Here is a 26,240-nt window from a genome sequence, read left to right on the forward strand (position 1 = left end):
TCTAGGGTCAGCTCCGATTGTCAGTCGACTCACAACTCTGCCCTGTACACCGGCAGTATCTGATTTCAACCCAACCTCCGACACCTACTACTGTGACATTACCAAGCCGGACTATGACAGAAAATGGAGATAGGTAAGTCAAGAGCAATAGCGATAATTATTTCAGTGCATTTATTCTTACTGATATTCTTATTCTATTGGTTATTGATTACAGAATATGTCGGGCCCTTTTATTCATAATGTGTTTCACTATGAAAGATGGAAATATTATAAGAATTTCCGAGATTATTCAAGTGTGCATATGAACAGTCCTTCCAAGTCTCTGTGTGCATGTGCATTGCTCATTCAAATATATGTGTGCATATGCATGGCTCATCCTAGTTTATGGGTGCATGTGCGTGGCTCATTCAAGTCTATGTGTGCATTCGCGTGGTTCATTGAAGTATATGTGTGCATGTCCATGGCTCATCCAAGTTTATGGGTGCATGTGCGTGGCTCATTCAAGTCTATGTGTGCATTCGCGTGGTTCATTGAAGTATATGTGTGCATGTGCGTGGTTCATGCAAGTATATGTGTGCATGTGCATGGCTCATCCAAGTTTATGGGTGCATGTGCGTGGCTCATTCAATTCTATGTGAGCATGTGCGTGGTTCATTGAAGTATATGTGTGCATGTGCGTGGCTCATTAAAGTATATGTGTGCATGTGCGTGGCTCATTGAAGTATACGTGTGCATGTGCGTGGCTCATTGAATAATGCGTGTGCATGTGCGTGGTTCATTCAAGTCTATGTGTGCATGTGCGTGGCTCAATCAACTTTATGGGTGCATGTGCGTTGCTCATTCAAGTATACGTGTGCATGTTTCTGGCTCATTCAAGCATGTGTGTGCATGTGCGTGGCTTATTTACGTCTATGTGTGCATGTGCGTGGAACATTCAAGTTTATATGTGCACATGCGTGGCTCATTCCAGTATATGTGTCCACATGCGCTGTTCATTTAAATCTATATGTATGCACATGCACGGTCCATTTAAGTCTATATGTGCACATGCCTGGTTCATTCAAGCATATGTGTTCATGTGCGTGGTTCATTCAAGTATATGTGTGCATGTGCATGGCTCATCCAAGTTTACGGGTGCATGTGCGTGGTTCATGCAAGTATATGTGTGCATGTGCGTGGCGCATTCACGTCTATGTATGCATGTGCGTGGCACATTCAAGTTTATATGTGCACATGCGTGGCTCATTCCAGGATATGTGTGATATTGTGTTTTAGGCAAGTAATCATAACACTCCATGGTTGAGTAGCCACGAGTCCAAAGAAGACGGTGCGATCCCGTTTGAGTTGTGTCTTGTTACATAGCCTGATCCCGTTTCACTCGTGTTGTGTTGCATGGAGGTGATTCTGCTTGGGTCGTGTCCTGTTGCATGGGGCTGATGCTGTTTAAGTCGTGTGTTGTTGCATGAAGGTGATTCTTCCCTGTTGAGGACGTTTTCTGATAGATGGTTGATGACACAGAGGTCCATGGATAGACTGTTGATGACAGAGACGTCCGTCCATAGGTGGATTGTTGATGACATGGAGGTCCACGGATAGACTGTTGATGACAGAGACGTCCATAGATAGATTGTTGATGAGAGAGACGTCCACAAATAGATGGATGATTGATGACAGAGACGTCCACAGATAGATTGTTGATGACAGAGACGCCCATAGTTTGATGGTTGATGACAGAGACGTATATACATAGATGGTTGATGACAGAGACGTCTATACATAGATGGTTGATGACAGAGACGTCCACATATAGATGGTTGATGACAGAGACGTCCAAAAACAGATGGTTGATTGCACATACCTATTTTGACAGATGGATGATGACACGTACGTACATAAACAGATGGTTGATGAAAAAGACGTCCATAGATGGATGGTTGATGAGGGAGACGTCCATAGATAGATTGTTGGTGAGAGGGACGTCCATAGATAGATGGTTGATGAGAGAGACGTCCATAGATAGATGGTTGATGAGAGAGACGTCCATAGATGGATGGTTGATGAGAGGGACGTCCATAGATAGATGGTTGATGAGACAGACGTCAATAGATAGATGGTTGATGACAGAGACGTCTATACATAGATGGTTGATGACAGAGACGTCCACATATAGATGGTTGATGACAGAGACGTCCAAAAACAGATGGTTGATTGCACATACCTATTTTGACAGATGGATGATGACACGTACGTACATAAACAGATGGTTGATGAAAAAGACGTCCATAGATGGATGGTTGATGAGGGAGACGTCCATAGATAGATTGTTGGTGAGAGGGACGTCCATAGATAGATGGTTGATGAGAGAGACGTCCATAGATAGATGGTTGATGAGAGAGACGTCCATAGATGGATGGTTGATGAGAGGGACGTCCATAGATAGATGGTTGATGAGACAGACGTCAATAGATAGATGGTTGATGACAGAGACGTCCAAAGATACGTAGATGATGACAGAGACGTCCATAGACAGATGGTTGATGACAAAGACATCGATAGATAGATAGATGATGACAGAGACGTCCATAGACAGATGGTTGATGACAAAGACATCGATAGATAGATAGATGATGACAGAGACGTCCATAGATAGATTGTTGTTGATAAGAGAGACGTCCACAAATAGATGGATGATGACACATACGTACAGAGACAGATGGTTGACGACAGAGACATCGATAGATAGATAGATGATGACAGAGACGTCCATAGATAGATTGTTGTTGATAAGAGAGACGTCCACAAATAGATGGATGATGACACATACGTACAGAGACAGATGGTTGACGACAGAGACATCGATAGATAGATAGATGATGACAGAGACGTCCATAGATAGATTGTTGTTGATAAGAGAGACGTCCACAAATAGATGGATGATGACACATACGTACAGAGACAGATGGTTGATGACAGAGACATCCATAGATAGATAGATGATGACAGAGACGTCCATAGATAGATTGTTGTTGATAAGAGAGACGTCCACAAATAGATGGATGATGACACATACGTACAGAGACAGATGGTTGACGACAGAGACGTTGATAGATGGTTGATGACAGAGACATACATCGATGCATATGTGAGGATGCCGCTTTCAAATGAAGCCTTGTCAGACTAAAATCGTGCGTATGAAAACACAGATCTATTGGCAGCCTGCGTATTCTTGCATAGGACAATGGCTCCCGGTAACCCATTAGAGTATTGTATAGTTCGACGTCCGAACAAAAGCGTATCAAAGACGATTAAATCTATTTCAGATCACACCTCATTCAATACAACACACACTAACCGCTTTGAAAGTGAGACATAATTATCGGTCACAAAAATTAAATGTCTCTCTCGTGTCATCATCTGGGGCGAAGTCTTCAGCCAGGTCCAAGTTCTGAGTATACAGGTAGTCGTTCGTAATAAATATGTATTAGTGGTGGGGGGATATTTCAGCAAACTGTTACATAAGCACAACTTCGAAATAACTAAAATCCGGTTATTACATTCTTTAAAAAAAGAAACGCAAAGCCACATTTGTGTGAGGTAGGAAAATACATTCATACGAGGAACCGTACAAGGCATTCAACCAAAATGTTGTGGAGAGAACACTTGGTGATTGTAGTCATCTCAGTTATCGGTACATAGAAAACGGCCAAGGTGAAGGTCAGCTACAATCAATAACGCTTATGTCCCCCGTTGGAATCGATAGCGACCTGACATGACCTGCCCATGGAAGAGACGAGTATGAGAATCACATCCCACTCAGCCCGCAACGCAAAAGCCAACTGCTGCAACGTCTGGGGTTGTGGTTGACGTTGGCGTAGCCGTCTATCCAATTCATCACACAGGTGCTCTATTCGGTTCAAATCTGGGGATCTGGAGGGCCAGGGGACAGAACATCAACGTTGGTGTTGTGTAGACAGGCTGTCGTGATCCGTGCTGTATGCGGTCGAGCGTTGTCCTGCTGGATACACCGTTGACGTTGGCTGCAATTGGGAAGACGTTTGGTAGGAGAATTTCGTTGGAGTGTCGTTGAGCCGTAAGATTGCCCTGGATATGGACCAAACCTGTCCTCCCATGATGAGAGATAGCCGCCCACATCATAACGCTACCCCCACCAAACCTGTCCACTTCATATACGCAGTTTCCGGCGTAACGTCCTCCCCGACGTATGTAGACCCGTGCTCTTCCATCCCCTCGACGGAGGGGATCATTTTGATCCTGGTAACTTGTCACTGACACTATTACACATTAAACATCTCTATTTTGCACCTTTTGGTACGCTAATTTTGCTTTTATGGCCACAAATATCCGTTTTGAGTTTCCTTTTCTGAAGAGTTTATATAAATGTCATCCCTACAATGGGAGATGTCATGTTGATTTCGAAGACTTGTCACGCTGATTTCCGAGAAATGAGTCTAAACGGTGCAAATACGTACACGTAACAGGTTATTATGAAATTTAAACATGTAGTATTTTGGGATTATTTGAAAACATCTTTTTGAAAAACTATATGTGTTTTGAACCTGTATTAGTGTATATTATGAGTATTCTAATCTTAAACTTTAGGAATATTTGTCACATTTATACCTACCTGTGACCCCTTTTCGGAATGTTAAGATATTGGACCTTCGTACCCATGTGCAATTACGGGTTCAAAGAGCACTGCACAAAGCGCACTTGTCGTCATGGTTGATCGCGCTAGGACAAATTGAAATAATTTGTCGAAGCTACATTTGGACTATATCAAATTAAAACAAATGAGTAGGTTTGTCTCCTAATGTAACCATATATTTTGTGTTGTGTTTGGTTTGTGAGGAAAAGTTCTTCAAGGGTAATTATTTAAACATCATTCAAGTGTGCTTGTAGGTTTTAACGTCTAACAATATCAGGAAGTTACCGCAGTTTCATAATTTGTCAGTGACACGTTATGCAATGCTCTTGATAGCACCCGTCTTTCTGTTTCCCGAGACATACCGAGTGTTACCCAAGAAAAACACACCGGGGCCTATTCAGATGTGTATGACTCAGACGATCACTTCCCGGTCAGGCAATTTCCATGTCGTGTCTGCTTACTGAAGCAGTCACCGAGATCCCTTGTTATAAATGTGTACCCTAGTCCTTCATTCCCTGTGCCAGCTATACTATCTCTCTACCCACGATGTGTCGCTGTCATCTTTGACCCTGCGTTTGCTCTAGATTTCAGGCTTTACTGAATACTAGGATGTAAACAGATTCGTTTTGCCATGTGGGGATGCAATAGTAAGCGACGACTTCATGTTCTAACCTAATGGACATCCTCTCTCGGTGTCACTGACACGTCGTATGTCCTGACACTCTCAGTGTGAAGGTGTTCGTTCAATTAGGAGATAAACATACTGTTTTTCAATGTAGAGCTAGGTTACCTGTAGATTTAACCACGCTACATTGAATTTGTAACCGAACGCGCCTACCGACATTCTACCATGACTAAATAAAACGTGAACTCTTTGGTGTTAGCAAATATACTGAGTGAAGCGGCATAGGTTGAGTCCAGTGCTTTGAGTGGGTTATGGATCTGAATTACAGAATCACCGAACAAATAATGGCGCTGTATACACTCAAGCAGTTTCTTTACACCGTAATACTTCACTCGAACACATGACATGCATTGAAAGCATAGAAGCAAGGCAACTTGGTAAGCTTGGTGAGCTTTCGCTCTACATCGCGGGTCAACATTATGACGTCATATCGCTCATTGTGACGCAAAAAATATGACGTCACAGTCGTATATAGAAAAGCGCCAAAATTCCAAGCTCTCTGTTGTCTCCAAAACGTAAATACATTCCCTTTGTAGATTTCTATCGTATTTTCTGCACGAAATGTATTGCCACACACCCTTTGAATATTGTAGTAACCGCATCTGTGCATTTTGTGTTCTGTAATTGTAGATATAATTATTTAAAAATGCCTACCGACAATGACTGAAAATAGTACTATTCTATGAATATAAGCTTCCGCGGTGATGCGGCCATCAAACCATGCACCTGTTTAAAACAGAGGGGGTTTATTGTGATTTAATAGCCTCTGATTGACCAATCAGAATCGAGTAAATTTCAAATTCATCGTACAATGTATCACTGACACGTCGTATGACCTGACACCCTCAGTGTGTAGGTGTTCGTTCAATGTATCACTGCGATTCGTATAACCTGACACCCTCAGTGTGTAGGTGTTCGTTCAATGTATCACTGACACGACGTATGATCTGACAACCCCAGTCTGTAGGTGTTCGTTCAATGTATCACTGACACGACGTATGACCTGACACCCTCAGTGTGTAGGTGTTCGTTCAATGTATCACTGACACGGCGTATGACCTGACACCCTCAGTGTGTAGGTGTTCGTTCAATGTATCACTGACACGTCGTATGACCTGACACTCTCAGTGTGTAGGTGTTCGTTCAATGTATCACTGCGATTCGTATAACCTGACACCCTCAGTGTGTAGGTGTTCGTTCAATGTATCGCTGACACGTCGTATGACCTGACACCCTCAGTGTGTAGGTGTTCGTTCAATGTATCACTGACACGACGTATGACCTGACAACCCCAGTGTGTAGGTGTTCGTTCAATGTATCACTGACACGACGTATGACCTGACAATCCCAGTGTGTAGGTGTTCGTTCAATGTATCACTGACACGACGTATGACCTGACAACCCCAGTGTGTAAGTGTTCGTTCAATGTATCACTGACACGACGTATGACCTGACACCCCCAGTGTGTAGGTGTTCGTTCAATGTATCACTGACACGACGTATGACCTGACAATCCCAGTGTGTAGGTGTTCGTTCAATGTATCACTGACACGACGTATGACCTGACACCCACAGTGTCTAGGTGTTCGTTCAATGTATCACTGACACGACGTATTACCTGACACCCTCAGTGTGTAGGTGTTCGTCCAATGTATCACTGACACGACGTATGACCTGACAACCCCACTGTTTATGTGTTCGTTCAATGTATCACTGCAATTCGTATAACCTGACACCCTCAGTGTGTAGGTGTTCGTTCAATGTATCACTGACGATTTGTATGACCTGACACCCTCAATGTGTAAGTGTTCGTTCAATGTATCACTGACACGACGTATGACCTGACAACCCCAGTGTGTAGGTGTTCATTCAATGTATCACTGCCATTCGTATAACCTGACACACTCAGTGTGTAGGTGTTCGTTTAATGTATCACTGACGATTTGTATGACCTGACACCCTTAATCTGTAAGTGTTCGTTCAATGTATCACTGACACGACGTATGACCTGACACCCTCAGTGTGTAGGTGTTCGTTCAATGTATCACTGACACGTCGTATGACCTGACACCCTCAGTGTCTAGGTGTTCGTTCAATGTATCACTGACACGTCGTATGAGCTGACACCCACAGTGTGTAGGTGTTCGTTCAATGTATCACTGACACGACGTATGACCTAACACCCTCAGTGTGTAGGTGTTCGTTCAATGTATCACTGACACGGCGTATGACCTGACACCCTCAGTGTGTAGGTGTTCGTTCAATGTATCACTGACACGTCGTATGACCTGACACTCTCAGTGTGTAGGTGTTCGTTCAATGTATCACTGCGATTCGTATAACCTGACACCCTCAGTGTGTAGGTGTTCGTTCAATGTATCGCTGACACGTCGTATGACCTGACACCCTCAGTGTGTAGGTGTTCGTTCAATGTATCACTGACACGACGTATGACCTGACAACCCCAGTGTGTAGGTGTTCGTTCAATGTATCACTGACACGACGTATGACCTGACAATCCCAGTGTGTAGGTGTTCGTTCAATGTATCACTGACACGTCGTATGACCTGACACTCTCAGTGTGTAGGTGTTCGTTCAATGTATCACTGCGATTCGTATAACCTGACACCCTCAGTGTGTAGGTGTTCGTTCAATGTATCGCTGACACGTCGTATTACCTGACACCCTCAGTGTGTAGGTGTTCGTCCAATGTATCACTGACACGACGTATGACCTGACAACCCCACTGTTTATGTGTTCGTTCAATGTATCACTGCAATTCGTATAACCTGACACCCTCAGTGTGTAGGTGTTCGTTCAATGTATCACTGACGATTTGTATGACCTGACACCCTCAATGTGTAAGTGTTCGTTCAATGTATCACTGACACGACGTATGACCTGACAACCCCAGTGTGTAGGTGTTCATTCAATGTATCACTGCCATTCGTATAACCTGACACACTCAGTGTGTAGGTGTTCGTTTAATGTATCACTGACGATTTGTATGACCTGACACCCTTAATCTGTAAGTGTTCGTTCAATGTATCACTGACACGACGTATGACCTGACACCCTCAGTGTGTAGGTGTTCGTTCAATGTATCACTGACACGTCGTATGACCTGACACCCTCAGTGTCTAGGTGTTCGTTCAATGTATCACTGACACGTCGTATGAGCTGACACCCACAGTGTGTAGGTGTTCGTTCAATGTATCACTGACACGACGTATGACCTAACACCCTCAGTGTGTAGGTGTTCGTTCAATGTATCACTGACACGGCGTATGACCTGACACCCTCAGTGTGTAGGTGTTCGTTCAATGTATCACTGACACGTCGTATGACCTGACACTCTCAGTGTGTAGGTGTTCGTTCAATGTATCACTGCGATTCGTATAACCTGACACCCTCAGTGTGTAGGTGTTCGTTCAATGTATCGCTGACACGTCGTATGACCTGACACCCTCAGTGTGTAGGTGTTCGTTCAATGTATCACTGACACGACGTATGACCTGACAACCCCAGTGTGTAGGTGTTCGTTCAATGTATCACTGACACGACGTATGACCTGACAATCCCAGTGTGTAGGTGTTCGTTCAATGTATCACTGACACGACGTATGACCTGGCACTCTAAGTGTGTAGGTGTTCGTTTAATGTATCACTGCGATTCGTATAACCTGACACCCTCAGTGTGTAGGTGTTCGTTCAATGTATCACTGACACGACGTATGACCTGACAACCCCAGTGTGTAGGTGTTCGTTCAATGTATCACTGCGATTCGTATAACCTGACACCCTCAGTGTGTAGGTGTTCGTTCAATGTATCACTGACACGACGTATGACCTGACACCCTCAGTGTGTAAGTGTTCGTTCAATGTATCACTGACACGACGTATGTCCTGACACCCTCAGTGTGTAAGTGTTCGTTCAATGTATCACTGACACGACGTATGACCTGACACCCTCAGTGTGTAGGTGTTCGTTTAATGTATCACTGACACGACGTATGACCTGGCACTCTAAGTGTGTAGGTGTTCGTTCAATGTATCACTGACGATTCGTATAACCTGACACCCTCAGTTTGTAGGTGTTCGTTCAATGTATCACTGACGATTCGTATGACCTGACACCCTCAGTGTGTAGGTGTTCATTCAATGTATCACTGACACGTCGTATGACCTGACACCCTCTGTGTGAAGGTGTTCGTTCAATGTATCACTGACGATTCGTATGACCTGCCACTCTCAGTTTGAAGGTGTTCGTTCAATGTATCACTGACGATTCGTATGACCTGACACTCTCAGTGTGTAGGTGTTCATTCAATGTATCACTGACACGTCGTTTGACCTGACACCCTCAGTTTGTAGGTGTTCGTTCAATGTATCACTGACGATTCGTATGACCTGACACTCTCAGTGTGAAGGTGTTCGTTCAATGTATCACTGACGATTCGTATGACCTGACACTCTCAGTGTGTAGGTGTTCGTTCAATGTATCACTGACACGTCGTATGACCTGACACCCTCGGTGTGTAGGTGTTCATTCAATGTATCACTGACACGTCGTATGGCCTGACACTCTCAGTGTGTAGGTGTTCGTTCAATGTATCACTGACGATTTGTATGACCTGACACCCTCAGTGTGTAGGTGTTCATTCAATGTATCACTGACACGTCGTATGACCTGACACCCTCAGTGTCTAGGTGTTCGTTCAATTAGGAGATAAACATACTGTGTTTTCAATGTAGAGCTAGGTTACCTTAAGATTTAACCGCGCTAAATTGAGTTTGTAACCGATCGCGCAGCGTGAGGTTTCAAATGTTAAATTTAGCGCGATTAAATCTGTGAAGATACATCTGTGTGTTTAAGGTTGATTTTGACAGCCCGGGCCAAGTCGGACCCAACACTTCTGATAGAGACTTTGTTGAGAATGGAGAGGGAAAAGGGCATCACTTTGAGCACCTTGTTTTCTTTAAGTACAGCGATGTGAGACACTGTAAAGGGATATATATATGTAGATATAATACTGGTCTATAGATGTGAATCCATTTGATGATACATCTGTGAGGTTTAAGTTGCTTTTGACATCCCGGGCCAAGTCGGACCCAACACAAGCCAAACACTTCTGATAGAGACTATGTTGAGAATGTAGAGGGAAAGGGCTTCAATTTGAACCCCTTTATTTCTTTAAGTACAGTGATCCGAGGCACTATAATTTTTTGACAGCCCGGGCCAAGTCGGACCGAACACTTCTGACATAGATTTTCTTACGAAAATATAGCAAACGTGTTTGACTTTAACGGATCAGTTTTCTTTAAATGCGATGTACTGTGACATAATAAAGTTGTATATAGGTAGCTATAATACTAATTTATAGATGTAAACATATTTGATGATAGATCTATGAGTTTAAGGTTGATTTTGACCGCCCGGGCCAAGTCGGACCCAACACAAGCCAAACACTTCTAATAGAGACTATGTTGAGAATGTAGAGAGAAGGGCTTTATTTTGAGCCCCTTGTTTTCTTTAAATACTGCGATCTGAGACACTATAAAATGGTATATAGGTAGATATAATACTAATCTATAGATGTAAACACATTTGAAGATACATATGTGTGTTTTAAGTTGATTTTGACAGCCCGGGCCAAGGTGGACCGAACACTTGTGAGACTGTTGCGAGTATGAGGAGAAGAGGTCTACTTTAACCAACGTGTCTTCTTTAAACACGATGAACAGTGACATTATAAAGTGGTATTTACTTAGATATATTACTATCCTATAAATGTAAACGCTATGACGACAGATTGAAATTTGTATCACGACAGCTAGAAGTATTTGATACTTTCAAATCCTATTTCGTTTAACGATTGCTCTTTTACATGTTACCTAGATTAACGACGCTTACACACAGCTTAACTTTCTGGTTTTCAAGCGATTTACTCCGAATCACTTAATTATGGTGCACGTTTTTGGTTTGTGATTGTTCATTAATGTCCTGTGTGTATGTTGCATCAATAATATGTAGGTATGGTCGCCGATAATGGAGTAATTAGCCAATAAAACTTTGGCCCGTCTTGGCCAGGCCCGGCCCGACTTGTAGGCAATCCCCACGTTTTCTTCTCCTCTCCCTTTGGCAAACACCTCTTGTAACGGGTCTAACGAGGTCACAGATCATAGTACACTCATCAACTCGTCTGCAGGGGGCTGCTGTGAAGGGTGCGGGAGGCTGGCCATACATACTCTGGGACTGCAGCTTGATGCTGTGTTTTATAAGGCCAAGAGTAAGATTATCAGGACCACCACTGCACGAGATGCACGTGGGTTGTAGACGAGCCATTTCGTGATCTGGCCGTATTAGCTCATTTAGAATATGATGAAGGTTTACAGGTTACATGTAAACCAGCGCGAGCTGGGCAGCTGTGACCCGGGAGCTAAACAGTTTACACGTAGTGAAGCCCTCACAATAACACGTTGTGATCCCGCAGACAGACTTGTGTCGTCAATTGAAGAGAAGAAATATATTCTAAAGTTGTTGGCATTGTGTTGTAACTGTTATGTTGTGGTTGCTGTCATAATGTTGTAACTGTTATGCTGTAGTTGTCATCAGCTCAGGGCCCTTGGCCCCTCAACACGCAGCCCAGACATCAAATGGGACTTCTCCCAAGCGCTGCCTAGTCAACATTATGTCAACCCACCCAGACCTATTCGGAGAATGTGAAGACTCCCCAACACTGCAGACTTCTGCATTACCCAGATTGTCAGAAAGGCTGTGTTCCTGGTGGCAAACCCGGGTACTTTCCCAATGTCTGTCAACAGATTTGGACGTACCAAAATTTAGGCACCAAGAACATTGGGGAGTCAGACAACTTGGTACTTGTGATGCAAGCGTGATATTTCGAAAGCGAGGTCTGCATATTTGCCATGTTTTTCCTGAATCTTGTCAATCACATTAGTGTCAAAAGGGACAGAAAATTCAATGATATAAATGATTTCATTGGATTTATCAAAAAGGACAAGATCAGGTTTGTTGGCCTGAGTAGGTCTGAGGCTGCACATTGGCCTATTCCAAAGGATTTTGTATTTATCATTTTCCATGACGCCCTCTACATATTCCGGGTCGTACCATGGTTTGACCTCTGTGTCAAAACTACAAGCGTTGCAAAGACGGTAATAAAAGGATCGACCACTCAATCACGTCGATTAAGATACTGTGTTTGTGCCAACGCTTGGCATCCACTGACAGTATGTTGGACAGTCTCATTAAATTAATTTCATATTCTAAATTTCCTATTTACATTTTGATGCAAAATCACACATTGACGGGTTCGAGTACGAAGTGACTGGTCCTGATCAGCAAACAGACAGCCTGGTGACAAAATACGATTCATCTTGGTTAAATAGGAGACACCATGATGGCAGGATATGATTGACAGGTACAAGATTCCCGAGAATTACACATGTAATATGACATCATTCATTATTTTTTCAGGAAAAAACTCAGAACAGAAGTTGTTATATTTTATCTCTGCAGGAGGAAAATGATAAACGTACACCCAGCACCACGGTTACCTGATAAGATATTGACACATGTAAGGGACGGTCCGTGACAAAGGTAATTTATTCAACGTTGTTTTCCTAGTAAGCTATTTGCACGAATACATATTCAGTTCCCCGTGAAAGTGTGCTTATGTAGATCAATAAGAGTATTTCAAACAGCCCAGAAGATCAAATGAAGTGTTAAATGAAGCTTGTTTAATAGGTGATTTATTCAAATTCCTTTGTAAATGGGTTGGTGAGTTGTCATGATTATATGGCTGAAATATTGCCGATGTGACTTTAACTATTAACTCACTCACTCACTGTCATGATTATATAAACTATACATAACAATATTTACAAACATATATCAATCATAATGTGGCTGCAGATTTAAATATATTTCAGTGTATAAACTGTGGTCCTTCCTTCCCCATTTAGTGATAATCTGTGGGGAATTAAAACCTTTCATTTCTTTGTCTTTGCTTGACTTGGATCTCCAATCATTGCAATTTTCCTTGTTCCTTCTCTGTCAACATTGGTGGTTCGGTCCTTGGCTTCAGATAAAAAGACGTAAATATACTGCACTTGTTAACCTGTCTGGTGTACGGCATTACGGGGATAAAATAAGGACTGGTCGGCTCGGTTTCAGGATACTGTGTCTGAGTGGGGTAGGCATGTTAAACTGCGGCATGGATCTTTTAACGTCTTTTGGTATGACGCGGTCGGGGATCGAACCCCGGATCTTCCGCTCTCCGGGCGGACGCTCTACCACAAGACCACGGAGGCGGTCACCATTCGCAGCAAGGCGTGTCGAGTACTGGTGTTCTCGGCTCTTATGGTGATTGCAATCGTTCAAATATCAGTGTAATTAGAGTGGACTGGTAGTTTAGCGCCGTGTTATTCGAAAACGATTCAATGCGAAAACATTATAGCATCTGTTTCTATGTTTGTTGTTTTTGCGCCACAATCGGAATACTCCAGCTATATGACGACGGTGTGTAAATAATCGATCACACAATCATCTGATCGATATTGAAAAACGATCCACGTCGGTAGCAATGACACACAATCAACCAAGTCACCGAACCGTTCAACCCGATCCATTTGGTAGTCTCTTACGACCGGCATAGGTCGCCGTGGACCTATCTTACTCCTCAATCCGCATAGGGGATAGTCGAGGTTGGGTACCGTCATGTCAGCCCTACAAATAAGGTGAGGTGAGGTGAAATTGGTCAGTATTTTCTGACTCCGAGCCGCGCAGTCCTTGTTTTAGCCCCTGAATGCCGAGCGCCAGAAGGTGTAACAACAAGTACCATCTTTTAACGTTTTTTGGTATGACGCGGCCGGGGATCGAACCCCGAACCTTCCGCTCTCCAGGCGGACACTCTACCACTAGACCCCGGAGGTGGTCTTACAAATAAGGACTAACACACATGGTACCCTACGTGGTAAAAGAAATTATCTAAATTGCGGTGACAAACATGACAACCCTCACGGTGACAAACATTATACGTCTCAAGAGGTGACACACGTGAACAGTCATTGTGACAAATCAGTTCAATTTCATTGTGACAAACATAGCAACCATTCACATGAACAGGCAAGAACACACCCATGGGGAGAAACTTTATGAGCACAAACAAATAAAGTAAATGAGTGAGGTTTTTTTTATAAATCCGATTGGAACAGTACTTCAGTTTTATCACAGCGTGACAAACTTGATGTGGTATGAATGTCAGCTTATCAATGAATATCAAACCACAGATATAGACAGAAGGACTCTTATCAACATTGTGAAAATATTGCAAGTAATATTGACACTTTCTTTCCTTCTCCTTGCATTGTTATACTGACCCTGAGATAAGAAAACATCCAAATGAAGGTCGTTTGTGTACGTCAGTCATATGTGTACATAAGTCCACGAAAGTCTCCTCTGGAAGAAACTCCGCGCATTTTATGGCTGAAAAAAACTCATAAATGACACTCTCTTGAAAAATGCCTCCAACCATACATCTTTTATATAGGTCCGTGGAATGCACATCCTTGTTACAGTAAGGCTCACCTGCTGAGAGCAGCCCGTGTATAAAAGCGAGGCGAGTTATTTTGTTGCCGAGAGCGAAAATGTTTATGAGGTATTATGATATAAAAGATTAGATGTATTGGATAAATATGACTCTATTCTTTTACTGGGCACATATACATATAAGGTCAAACACCGTATGTCGATGCTGAGGGGACTACGCAAAAACTTCGACGTATACGAGGTTCGACACAACCAAATATGGTGCATTAAGAAGGAAAGCACAGGGCCTACGTTTTTTCTTCGAGACACATCAAAGTTCGAAACAACGGTTTTTTGCTTTGCGAGAGTGTTTGGGTTGAGATAGTATCCGGTTATATAACGGGACACCTTTTCACTGTAATGCTCTTGAAGCATTTAATACATAGAGTAATAGCTTGCTCATATGATTTTGTTGAGCAATGCGCAACTATGGATACGTCTTGGGTCCATCACTATCAGACAGATTCCAAAGGAATCCCATTGTTGGACTACCGCCCGAATGGTCAGACCAAAAGTGGCCAATATTATGCTTACCTGCTCAGGCAACTGCGGTCGTGGAAAACCCACTCAAGGTGTGTCGTTCACCCAGAACAATGCAGTCTGTTGTCATGGCTGCAAGGAATGACTGGCTCATTGAGCATCCTCCGTATTCACCAGATTTGGCACCGTCCGATTTCAACCTCTTCCCAAACTGAAATAGTGTCTGGCAAGCATGATGGCGCCGTTTCTGCTGTGAGCGCCGTTTGAGACAACCAGTTGGAAACCTTCTACACCATTGGTAGAAGTGTGTGGACCTCGGATGGGATTATGTTGAAAAATAATTAGCACCTGTCTCCATCAACGCAGTCGAATATAGTTAGGCTCAGAACTCTTCAGCTACTCCTCGTACATACAGTAAACCAGTGTTAGAGACCTCATGACAAATGTCCATACAGCCCGTAAAGTAAGAGTAGTTAAATACTGGATAAAGTTACTAAGAATCGAAGAATGTAGATATCCTCTTCAATGTTATAAAATTGTTAAAGCAGTTGGATGATAAAGGTAAACAAAACTGGGTATCTGAAATAAGAAATCTATTATTTACATATGTTTTTTCTTTTGTGTGGATTGCACAGGATATGGGAAACATTCAGGTATTTATGGGAATATTTAAGCAGCGAGTGAAAGATATATTTGCACAAAACTGGAACGAAACTGTTTCATCTTCGCATTATCTTTATTATAATAAACTAAAGACACATCTTCAACAGGAAATGTATTTTAATGTCTTACCAGACAAGTCATTAATAAGATTTTTTTTTTAATTTAGAATCTCATTACATAATTTTAATGCAAATATGTGTAGTAAATCGAAAGATATTGATTCTGTTAACAGTGTTTGTACCAGTTGTGACAGAGGTGAAGTTGAAGATGAATTCCATGGCTTATTTAAGTGTAACAAGTATTCCAAGTTAAGATGTGCATATCTCCCCTTCTTGAATAATGACTATAAATCTGAAATGATCAATATTATCAACTCACAAAATAAACATGTTCTCTTTTCAGTGGCGACTTATATAAAGCATGTTTTTTTCTATCAGATTCAAGAAGATGTAATTTCTGTATATGCACGTGCCATCATATAATGAGTTAGTATCAATTGTACTTCAGGCCATATGGCCACACTACTGAATAATCCTGTCTGTCTGTCTCTGTAAAAAAATTGAACTTTTGTTTGTTTAAAAAAAATAATCCATTTCCAACTGTTTAATTTTAGATTGCTTATGCCCCGAAATGTTAATGTTATTCACAAAGACAATCGATGTCCCGAAGCGTTCAGCTTAGGACGGCAAGCGAACCGCGCGGAACTATCATTCAAGTGAGCTCAAAACAAACCTGGTACCCAAAGGACGCAGGTTATGAGTGTAAATCCACAAAATAGTGACAGTGGTCTCCGCCTCGCACGCCAAGGGTAGTAGATAGCATTGCTTCCTGATACCAACTCTCTCCTATGTTGTTCCAGCTTTGATCAGACAAGGATGTCTTATGTCAGACAACACACACGAGACAACTCTAGGGACTATGCGTCGTTAAAATAAGTATACTGGTTAAATAATTTATTATTTAATGATAAGGGAATCGTTCAGTCTGAGTGAATACTGGTCTAGCTTTGGTTGCCAGAGGTATATAGCCCAGTTTTAACTTGTACCAAATCTACTGAAGAATTCTTTGTTTTTATTGTGAACTGGTTTGTTTTATAACTTAACTGTGATACATGACTTATTGTTTTACTGTCCTTTGTCGACGGATATTTAATCATAATTAACTATGTAAAATTTAACTCACTCACTCACTCACTCACTCTGAGTGAATACATTTCACTCTTATGATTGAAGTCGGTTAATGTTACCGGTGACGTGTGATGCCACACCTATACGTGCACCAGGAACCCCATCACTGTGTCAGAGAAACAAATATCACCTGTGTTTCTCGGGGACGCAGTAATAATCCAACAAAGGCGCCTTGGGGTTCACCTGTCATCAACGAACATAAATTATTACACATTGGCCGCATCGGAGACGTAAGATGAGAAGGACTTGCAGCAATAGGATCCCTGGCTATTTAATCATTATTAAGACGCTACGTCTTGCACCGACATCGGGTGGACACCGTGGAAGATTTAAATTAATCCACAAACGAGGTGTGGGGGTGGGGGTCCTGGTCGGGGTGGGGGGAAGGAGGAGGGGAAGGAGGGGGGTGGGGTTGGGTACAGGGACCCAAAATGTTATTGTATATCTAATCCCTAGTTGGTTGATATACGTGCGGCCGACACTTAACTAAATTGGTAAGAAATTCAATCAACTAGATATACAATAACATTAGAGGATCATTTTGGAGTCCTGTATTTAGAAGTCATATCGAAGTTTGCTTGCTTCTTGCTTGGAAGGAGTAAGAATACCAGGAAAACATGCTACCATTTACAAAGTATACTCTTCAAAAAAGGAAACGCAAAACGGATATTTTTGGCCATAAAAGCAAAATAAGCGGACCAAGAGGTGCAAAATGTAGAGGTTTAATGTGTGTCAGTGACAAAGTTCCCGGATCTAAATAATCACAACAAGGACATCAACCGCATCCCAAATACCCGGACTGCGGAGAATCTCGGACCAGATCGTAAGAAACAGTTTAAGAGAAGCAGGTCTACGAGCAAGATATCCTGTTCGACGCGTCATATTGAGGCGACAACATCGTCATCAACGACTGCAACGACTGCCGAAACTGCGTACAGGAAATGGACAGGTTTGGTGGGGGTAGCGTTATGATGTGGGCGGCTATCTCTCACCATGGCGGGACAGGTTTGGTCCATACCCAGGGCAATCTGACGGCTCAACGATACATCAACCACACGTTCTCCTAATTGCAGCCAACGGCAACGGTGTATTCCAGCAGGACGACGCTCGACCGTATACAGCACGGATCACGAGAGCCTGTCTACACAACAACAACGTTGATGTTATGTCCCCTGGCCCTCCAGATCTCCGGATTTGAACCCGATAGAGCATCTGTGCGGTGAATTGGAAAGATGGCTTCGCCGACGTCAATCACGACCCGAGGCGTTGCAGCAGTTGGCTTTTGCATTGCAGACCGAGTGGACTACCATTACCCAGGATGTGGTGCGGATACTCGTCTCTTCCTTGGGCATATAAGGCCGCTATCGATTCCAGTGGGGGACATACGCGTTATTGATGTGTTCTCTCCTCAACACTTTGGCTCAATATTTTATACGGTTCCTCGTATAAATGTATTTTCCTACCTCTCAGAAATCTGGCTTTGCGTTTCATTTTGTAAAGAGTATATACTGCTGATGGAAAAGATGACATACATGACTTTAGCATCATACAGATGTCGCGAATTGGACGCCACCGTAGATAAACAGGAATACTTCTTCAGTATCGGTCTTGCCTAAATGGTCTGGTAACTCGATCTCTGCTCTGCTGCTGGGGAGTTGAGGAAAGTCTTTTTGTCTGGTCTGATACACAGCTCTCTTCTTGGCAAGGCTCGCTTAATACAATGTAACACTGTCATATCTGCTGCATACACTCAATGTACTGGCGATCCCTGCAACACACATGACTTTACCTATGGCACCTGCAACATACAATGACTTTACCTGTGGCACCTGCAACATACACAACTTTACCTGTGACACCTGCAACACACAATGACTTTACCTGTGGAACCTGCAACATGCACAGACTTTACCTGTGGCACCTGCAACATACACAACTTTACCTGTGGCACCTGCAACCTACACAGACTTTACCTGTGGCACCTGCATCACACTATGACTTTACCTATGGCACCTGAAACACACAATGACTTTACCTGTGGCACCTGCAACATACACAACTTTACCTGTGGCACCTGCAACACACAATGACTTTACCTGTGGAACCTGCAACATGCACAGACTTTACCTGTTGCACCTGCAACATACACAACTTTACCTGTGGCACCTGCAACATACACAGACTTAACCTGTGGTACCCGCAACCTACACTGACTTTACCTGTGGCATCTGCAACCTACACTGACTTTACCTGTGGCACCTGCAACATACACTGACTTTACCTGTGGAACCTGCAACATACACTGACTTTACCTGTGGCACCTGCAACATACACAGACTTTACCTGTGGAACGTGCAACATACACTGACTTTACCTGTGACACCTGCAACAAACACTGGCTTTACCTGTGGCACCTTCAACATACACAGACTTAACCTGTGGCACCTGCAACATACACTGGCTTTACCTGTGGCACCTGCAACATACATTGACTTTACCTGTGGCACCTGCAACACACAATGACTTTACCTGTGGCACCTGCAACAAACACTGGCTTTACCTGTGGCACCTGCAACATACACAGACTTTACCTGTGGTACCTGCAACATACACTGACTTTACCTGTGGCACCTGCAAAATATACAGACTTTACCTGTGGCACCTGCAACCTACACAGATGTTACCTGTGGAACCTGCAACACACACAACTTTACCTGTGGCACCTGCAACATACACTGGCTTTACCTGTGGAACCTGCAACATACACTGACTTTACCTGTGGCACCTGGAACATACACTGGCTTTACCTGTGGCACCTGCAACATACACAGACTTTACCTGTGGCACCTGCAACATACACTGACTTTACCTGTGGCACCTGCAACCTACACAGACTTAACCTGTGACACCTGCTACATACACTCAGTGTTCCTGTGATTCCTGCTACATACACTCGGTGTACCTGTGATTTCTGCTACATTCACTCAGTGTTCCTGTGATTCCTGCTACATACACTCGGTGTTCCTGTGATTCCTGCTACATACACTCAGTGTTCCTGTGATTCCTGCTACATACACTCGGTGTTCCTGTGATTCCTGCTACATACACTCGGTGTACCTGTGATTCCTGCTACATACACTCAGTGTTCCTGTGATTCCTGCTACATACACTCGGTGTACCTGTGATTTCTGCTACATACACTCAGTGTTCCTGTGATTCCTGCTACATACACTCGGTGTTCCTGTGATTCCTGCTACATACACTCAGTGTTCCTGTGATTCCTGCTACATACACTCAGTGTTCCTGTGATTCCTGCTACATACACTCGGTGTTCCTGTGATTCCTGCTACATACACTCGGTGTACCTGTGATTCCTGCTACATACACTCGGTGTACCTGTGATACCTGCTACATACACTCAGTGTACCTGTGATTCCTGCTACACACACTCGGTGTACCTGTGATGCCTGCTACATACACTCGGTATACCTGTGATACCTGCTACATACACTCAGTGTACCTGTGGCACCTGCAACATACACAGACTTTACCTGTGACACCTGCAACATACACTGACTTTACCTGTGGCACCTGCAAAATATACAGACTTTACCTGTGGCACCTGCAACCTACACAGATTTTACCTGTGGAACCTGCAACACACACAACTTTACCTGTGGCACCTGCAACATACACTGGCTTTACCTGTGGAACCTGCAACATACACTGACTTTACCTGTGGCACCTGGAACATACACTGGCTTTACCTGTGGCACCTGCAACATACACAGACTTTACCTGTGGCACCTGCAACATACACTGACTTTACCTGTGGCACCTGCAACCTACACAGACTTAACCTGTGACACCTGCTACATACACTCAGTATACCTGTGATTCCTGCTACACACACTCGGTGTACCTGTGATGCCTGCTACATACACTCGGTGTACCTGTGATACCTGCTACATACACTCAATGTACCTGTGATTCCTGCTACATACACTCGGTGTACTAGTGATTCCTGCTACATACATTCGGTGTACCTTTGACACCTGCTACATACACTCAGTGTACTTGTGATTCCTGCTACATACACTCGGTGTACTAGTGATTCCTGCTACATTCACTCGATCAAAAGAAATAATGATGTAAAAAATATAATAACTAAGATCTAGCATTGAATTGATTATGCCAACCGTTAAACACAGAAATCCCAATCATAATAATGTAAACAAAAATATAGACTTCGAAGGATGTTTCTACTCAGTTGTTTTACCTGGTGCAAATACACGGAATCATTCTAATACATGGAATCATTTCTTTCTATAAATTTTCATGAGTTGTCTCTGAATTACTAATAATGTCCAGCCATCCCGGTGTGACAAGACGGCGAAGATACTTCAATTCGTGTATTCCACCAGTGACCTATTCGCCGCCAATCGCCAATCGTGCCAATCTAAGTGCAGGGATAGTCATAGGGTCAGGGTCATTCCATGACTCCTACATATTGACAGTTGACCTGTCAGAGGGATTAGCCAATCAGAAACCAGAATGTGGCGTAGAGGTACGTTGGGACATGACAGTGGTCTTGACATAATACTATTTCAGATAGCACCGCCCAGTGCAGCCTAAATCTCCCCTTTGCGAAGGTTCCGGTATGAGATCACTGTCCCACTGTACATTCTATAATCTATTAATCTTTTTTTTAAATCTCATTTTAGCGGTATAGTTGATCTGGTATAACACAAATATTAAATCCCTATGAGCAGTGGTGGGTATTGAATCTACATGTTGTTATACATTATATTAACTTGAGAATGCAAATTTATCCAAAATATTCACAAATATCGGAACATTGAATTGTTTATAAATTATTGGCAAAAATAGTCACAATCTCATTTGTATTTAACCATTGTTTTTTAGGCATCCCGTGACGCTACTTACACATGTCAAGCTACATCATGTTCTCCAACAGCCAGAGCGACACCTCTCCGTGCGACGTTTACGCCGTCGGGTACAGGGACACAAGTCGTCACGAATCGGGAGAGGATAGGATATTTCCGAAGATTCGTTTATCTTGGAGATAGATCTTCATAGCGAAGTAGTCAATTGTTGAATTAAGGTGTGTGATATCTACACTGTTGTTTTGGTGTTTATATATGAATGACTAGTTTGGAAAAAAATACTGTTCCAGTGAACTCATTTCTCGTTTTAAGTCAATAAATGTTGATATATATGAGAGCACAATCATTGTACAACAATGAACGCTTTAACTACTAGGCACACACACAGTCGGACCCCACACTGAAGCCTATGTAACACATGTGGTGTCTCCTTCCTCTATAGACGCTTCCAGGATGACTAGGACATAAAGGCTGTCATAGGTTACAGGGCCAATCTGCAGATTCCATAAAAGTGGTATTAAAAGCTTGAAGGTCAAATGGAATAAGTGTATAGGGGTGAATGGAGATTGTATTGAAAACTAAAAGTGCAAAAGATATTCTGCGACGTGGTCTTACATTGAAGTTGCAAAACTTATTGAACGTCAATGGCAGTTGCAACTGGACTTCGACTGACAACCTGCCTGGCACGCGCATCTCGTGATCTTGCCGATCTTGCCGATCTTGTCTCTGTCGATGTCAGACTGGAAAGTGACGCTGGGTTGCACTGATGCATCTTCTGTGATCAAACCAATGGTAGGTATATCAGTATACCGTTACCGCAATGTCAACACACGTCAATTGTCAGAAAGTCAAATACCTTTGGTGAGTCAACCAACAGACATCAGAGGTGAGTAAATCTTGTACCGAAGATGATTTAACAAATGTCTGAGGAAAGTAAACCATTACCCGAGGCAATGAAGCCAATATGTCAAGAAAATAAACTTAACCGAGGGGCACACGAAAGCGGAAGCGTTTTTGCTTTATGTTATTGAAAATTGAAACAAATGTTGTGAAATTTTATAATGTCATTGATTATTAAACCATTCCTCGTTCATGGAACAGTTTGTATAAAGTATTATGTGGCTTGATAATTTTGTGTAAAATACATTACTTTAATGACGACTGGGGTTAAGAATTTGCAGTCATATTATCTGTAACATGTTTGAAATGTAAATTTGTGCCGAAAAAGGCAAATTTATTGATATTCAAAGAAATGATAGCTAACGTACCCATCATCAGTTATGTATTCTGCGAATTGTTTTTTTACATATATTTTAAAGTTTTAAATCAGATTATATTTAAAATAAAAGAGCACGTACAAGTAATCTTAGATTGCTGACTGAGCGCAAGTCAGTTCATTTTTGATATATATATATATATATATATATAAAATTATATATTTAAGATATACTGTATTCAATTTGAAAATCAAACATGATAAAATCATCGGAGTTGTATGGCTTATTTGGCAACTCAGTTTATCTTTTTAAGGCGAGCAGACAGACGCGCATGTACGGTTTATTGTATACAACAAACATGGAGAAACTAACTATTGTAATCCGGTGATTGTGTGCCACAGCAGATCTTCTAACACTGTCTAGTATTATCTTAAGAAGGTATAATAAGGCTATGTGGAGAAACTAACAATTGCAATCCAGTGATTTCATGCTATAGCAGACATACGCATGCTAACTGCTGCAATACGATTTGATGTAACATAATATATGTGGTCTGAGTAATGATTTAGTCAGAAATTATTTGTTCTCTCCGTAGTGGTTCTTCCGGGTTGCAACTTATCTCCCCTTTCACGGGTTTGCTACCAGATGGCGCCGTCGCGCAGACTAGCGTGTTCCCAGCTTTCAGTTCGCCGACTACGCGACCTGCTGTTTTAATGCAAGGCGGAGTTTCATTATAGCAAGAACGATATCAACTGTGTCGGGGTGAATAAAGTATAGCGTGAAGGCGTACTGAAAGTGAGATGTGTTTATAACACTTGCCATTCAAGGGAACTGCAATGTTGAATGTTGATGTATTGTTTACATTGAATCTTTCAACGACACACCCACGGACAATATGCACACAATTACACATATGTGTATTTAACATGGGATGCACAGTTAAACAGCTATGTACATAGTGCATATGAACGCAGTGATTGTTCGTTTGTTGTTTAACGCCGCACTCAGCAATACTCCAGCTATATGACGACGGTCTGTAAAATAATCGAGTCTGGACCAGACAATCCAGTGATTGATAACATGAGCATCGATCCACGCAATTGGGATACGATGACATGCATCAACCAAGTCAGCGAGCCTGACCACCCGATACCGTTAGTCGCCTTTTACGACAAGCATAGTCACCTTTTACGGCAAGCATGGGTTGAACGCAGTGGCATATATGAGTACCTATGCTTGGTGTACAAATCCACACGTTTTCACGAGGTAGTGTAAATGCATTTTTACACTTATTTATATTTGCCTCGTGTGTATTTTAGTCATGCTATTTTTGTTTGTTTCTTTGTTGTTTAACGTCGCACCGTTGTTTCAGCGGTCTGTAAATAATCGAGTCCTGACCAGACAATCCAGTGATTGATATCATGATCATCAATCCACTCTATTGGGATAGGATGACATGCATCAACCAAGTCAGCGAGCCCTTTAAGGCAAACATGGGTTGCTGATCGATTAAGACCTATTCTACCCGTGATCTTCACGGGTCTTTAGTCATATTAACGCATGGCAAACATACATATGTAAGCAGTTGAGTTGGGTTGACTGGGGAAGGGATAGTCTGTTCTGTACTATCCTGAAGAAGCTGACCAGTAAATCCAGCTGGGTGCTCAACATCCACGGGTTGACATATACTTGATATACTAGTTTAAAAAAACATTCGAGCTCTCGATAAAGGTAATATATTCCTTTTTTCGTTCGGAAATGTCAATCCATGCCCGTTCATCAAACGTATCATCCATAATCCTGTCTCACCAAACCACACTCCTCTCTTTCTGATATACTTGTATTTGACCAAGAGGGATTGCTGTTGATAGGATATATGGAAAATAGCTATGTTTCTTCTACGAAGCGTTACAAGTGTTTCCATTAGTGAGTGAGTGAGTTGGGTTTAACGCCGCTTTTAACCGTATTACAGTTATATCGCGACGTGTCAGCTTAATGTGGGAGGAAAGCCCGAAGTGATGCAGGTCTCAGACGTTTACTATTCGGTGAAACCCACGAGCACGGGTATGGTGCTGACAAACCTAGAAACATAATCGGGGCGAACCGGAATTCGAACCCACAATCATTAGTGTCTGGCGTGCCCGTGTTTCCATGATGATAATCGATGGTCAAATGTTAAAGGATTACAAATATACAGATGATGTCAGTGCATGAACGCGTTGTAATTATACTATTTACATACATGAATATATTTACACCTATTACATGATTACGTACATAGGTTTCATTGTGCATATGAACATGGGTCTGAGACCGCCTCCGTGGATTTTTGGTAGAGCTTCTGGGATTCTACAGCTACGTCATACCAAAACAAGGCAAAAACAAGGACTGGTCGGCTCGGAGTCAGTATACTGGGTTTTAGAGGGGTATTTATGTTAAACTGCGGCAAGGTATCTCAGCGGGCTTGCACTATAAAATCTGCCTTATTCCTGACGAGCACGAGCAGCTTCACACACACACACACACACACACACACACACACGTGGATGCACGTCGCTATATAAGTGCAATAATCTTGAACGCGACGTTAAACCCAATTTCACCTTACCTCACCTCTGGGTAGTTTAGGTAGGTCAAGGTGAACTATTTCCTTCAACTCGTGTATTATAGCACAAAGTCATTTGAAACGTCTTTCTCTTGTACAACATTTGGATCAACAGTCTGTTGGATTGTCATTGTTCCTCTATCACGTCATGCGTGCATGCACGTCGCTATGTAAGTGAAATAATCTTGGACGCGACGTTAAACCCCATTTCACCTCACCTC

At 42.6% G+C, this 26,240-nt stretch overlaps 1 long non-coding RNA gene across 1 annotated transcript; it reads left to right on the top strand.

The window, feature by feature from the left end:
• LOC124142669 lies at positions 1 to 24,429 on the top strand. The gene is made up of 4 exons (XR_006862191.2): positions 1 to 133; positions 12,891 to 12,971; positions 22,217 to 23,083; positions 24,010 to 24,429. It is a non-coding gene; the product is annotated as an uncharacterized LOC124142669 (long non-coding RNA).
• Positions 24,430 to 26,240: the final 1,811 nt, after the last annotated feature.

Source organism: Haliotis rufescens, unplaced genomic scaffold, assembly GCF_023055435.1.
Source record: "Haliotis rufescens isolate VD_foot unplaced genomic scaffold, xgHalRufe1.0.p SCAF_10, whole genome shotgun sequence".
Taxonomy (NCBI): Eukaryota; Metazoa; Mollusca; class Gastropoda; order Lepetellida; family Haliotidae; genus Haliotis; species Haliotis rufescens.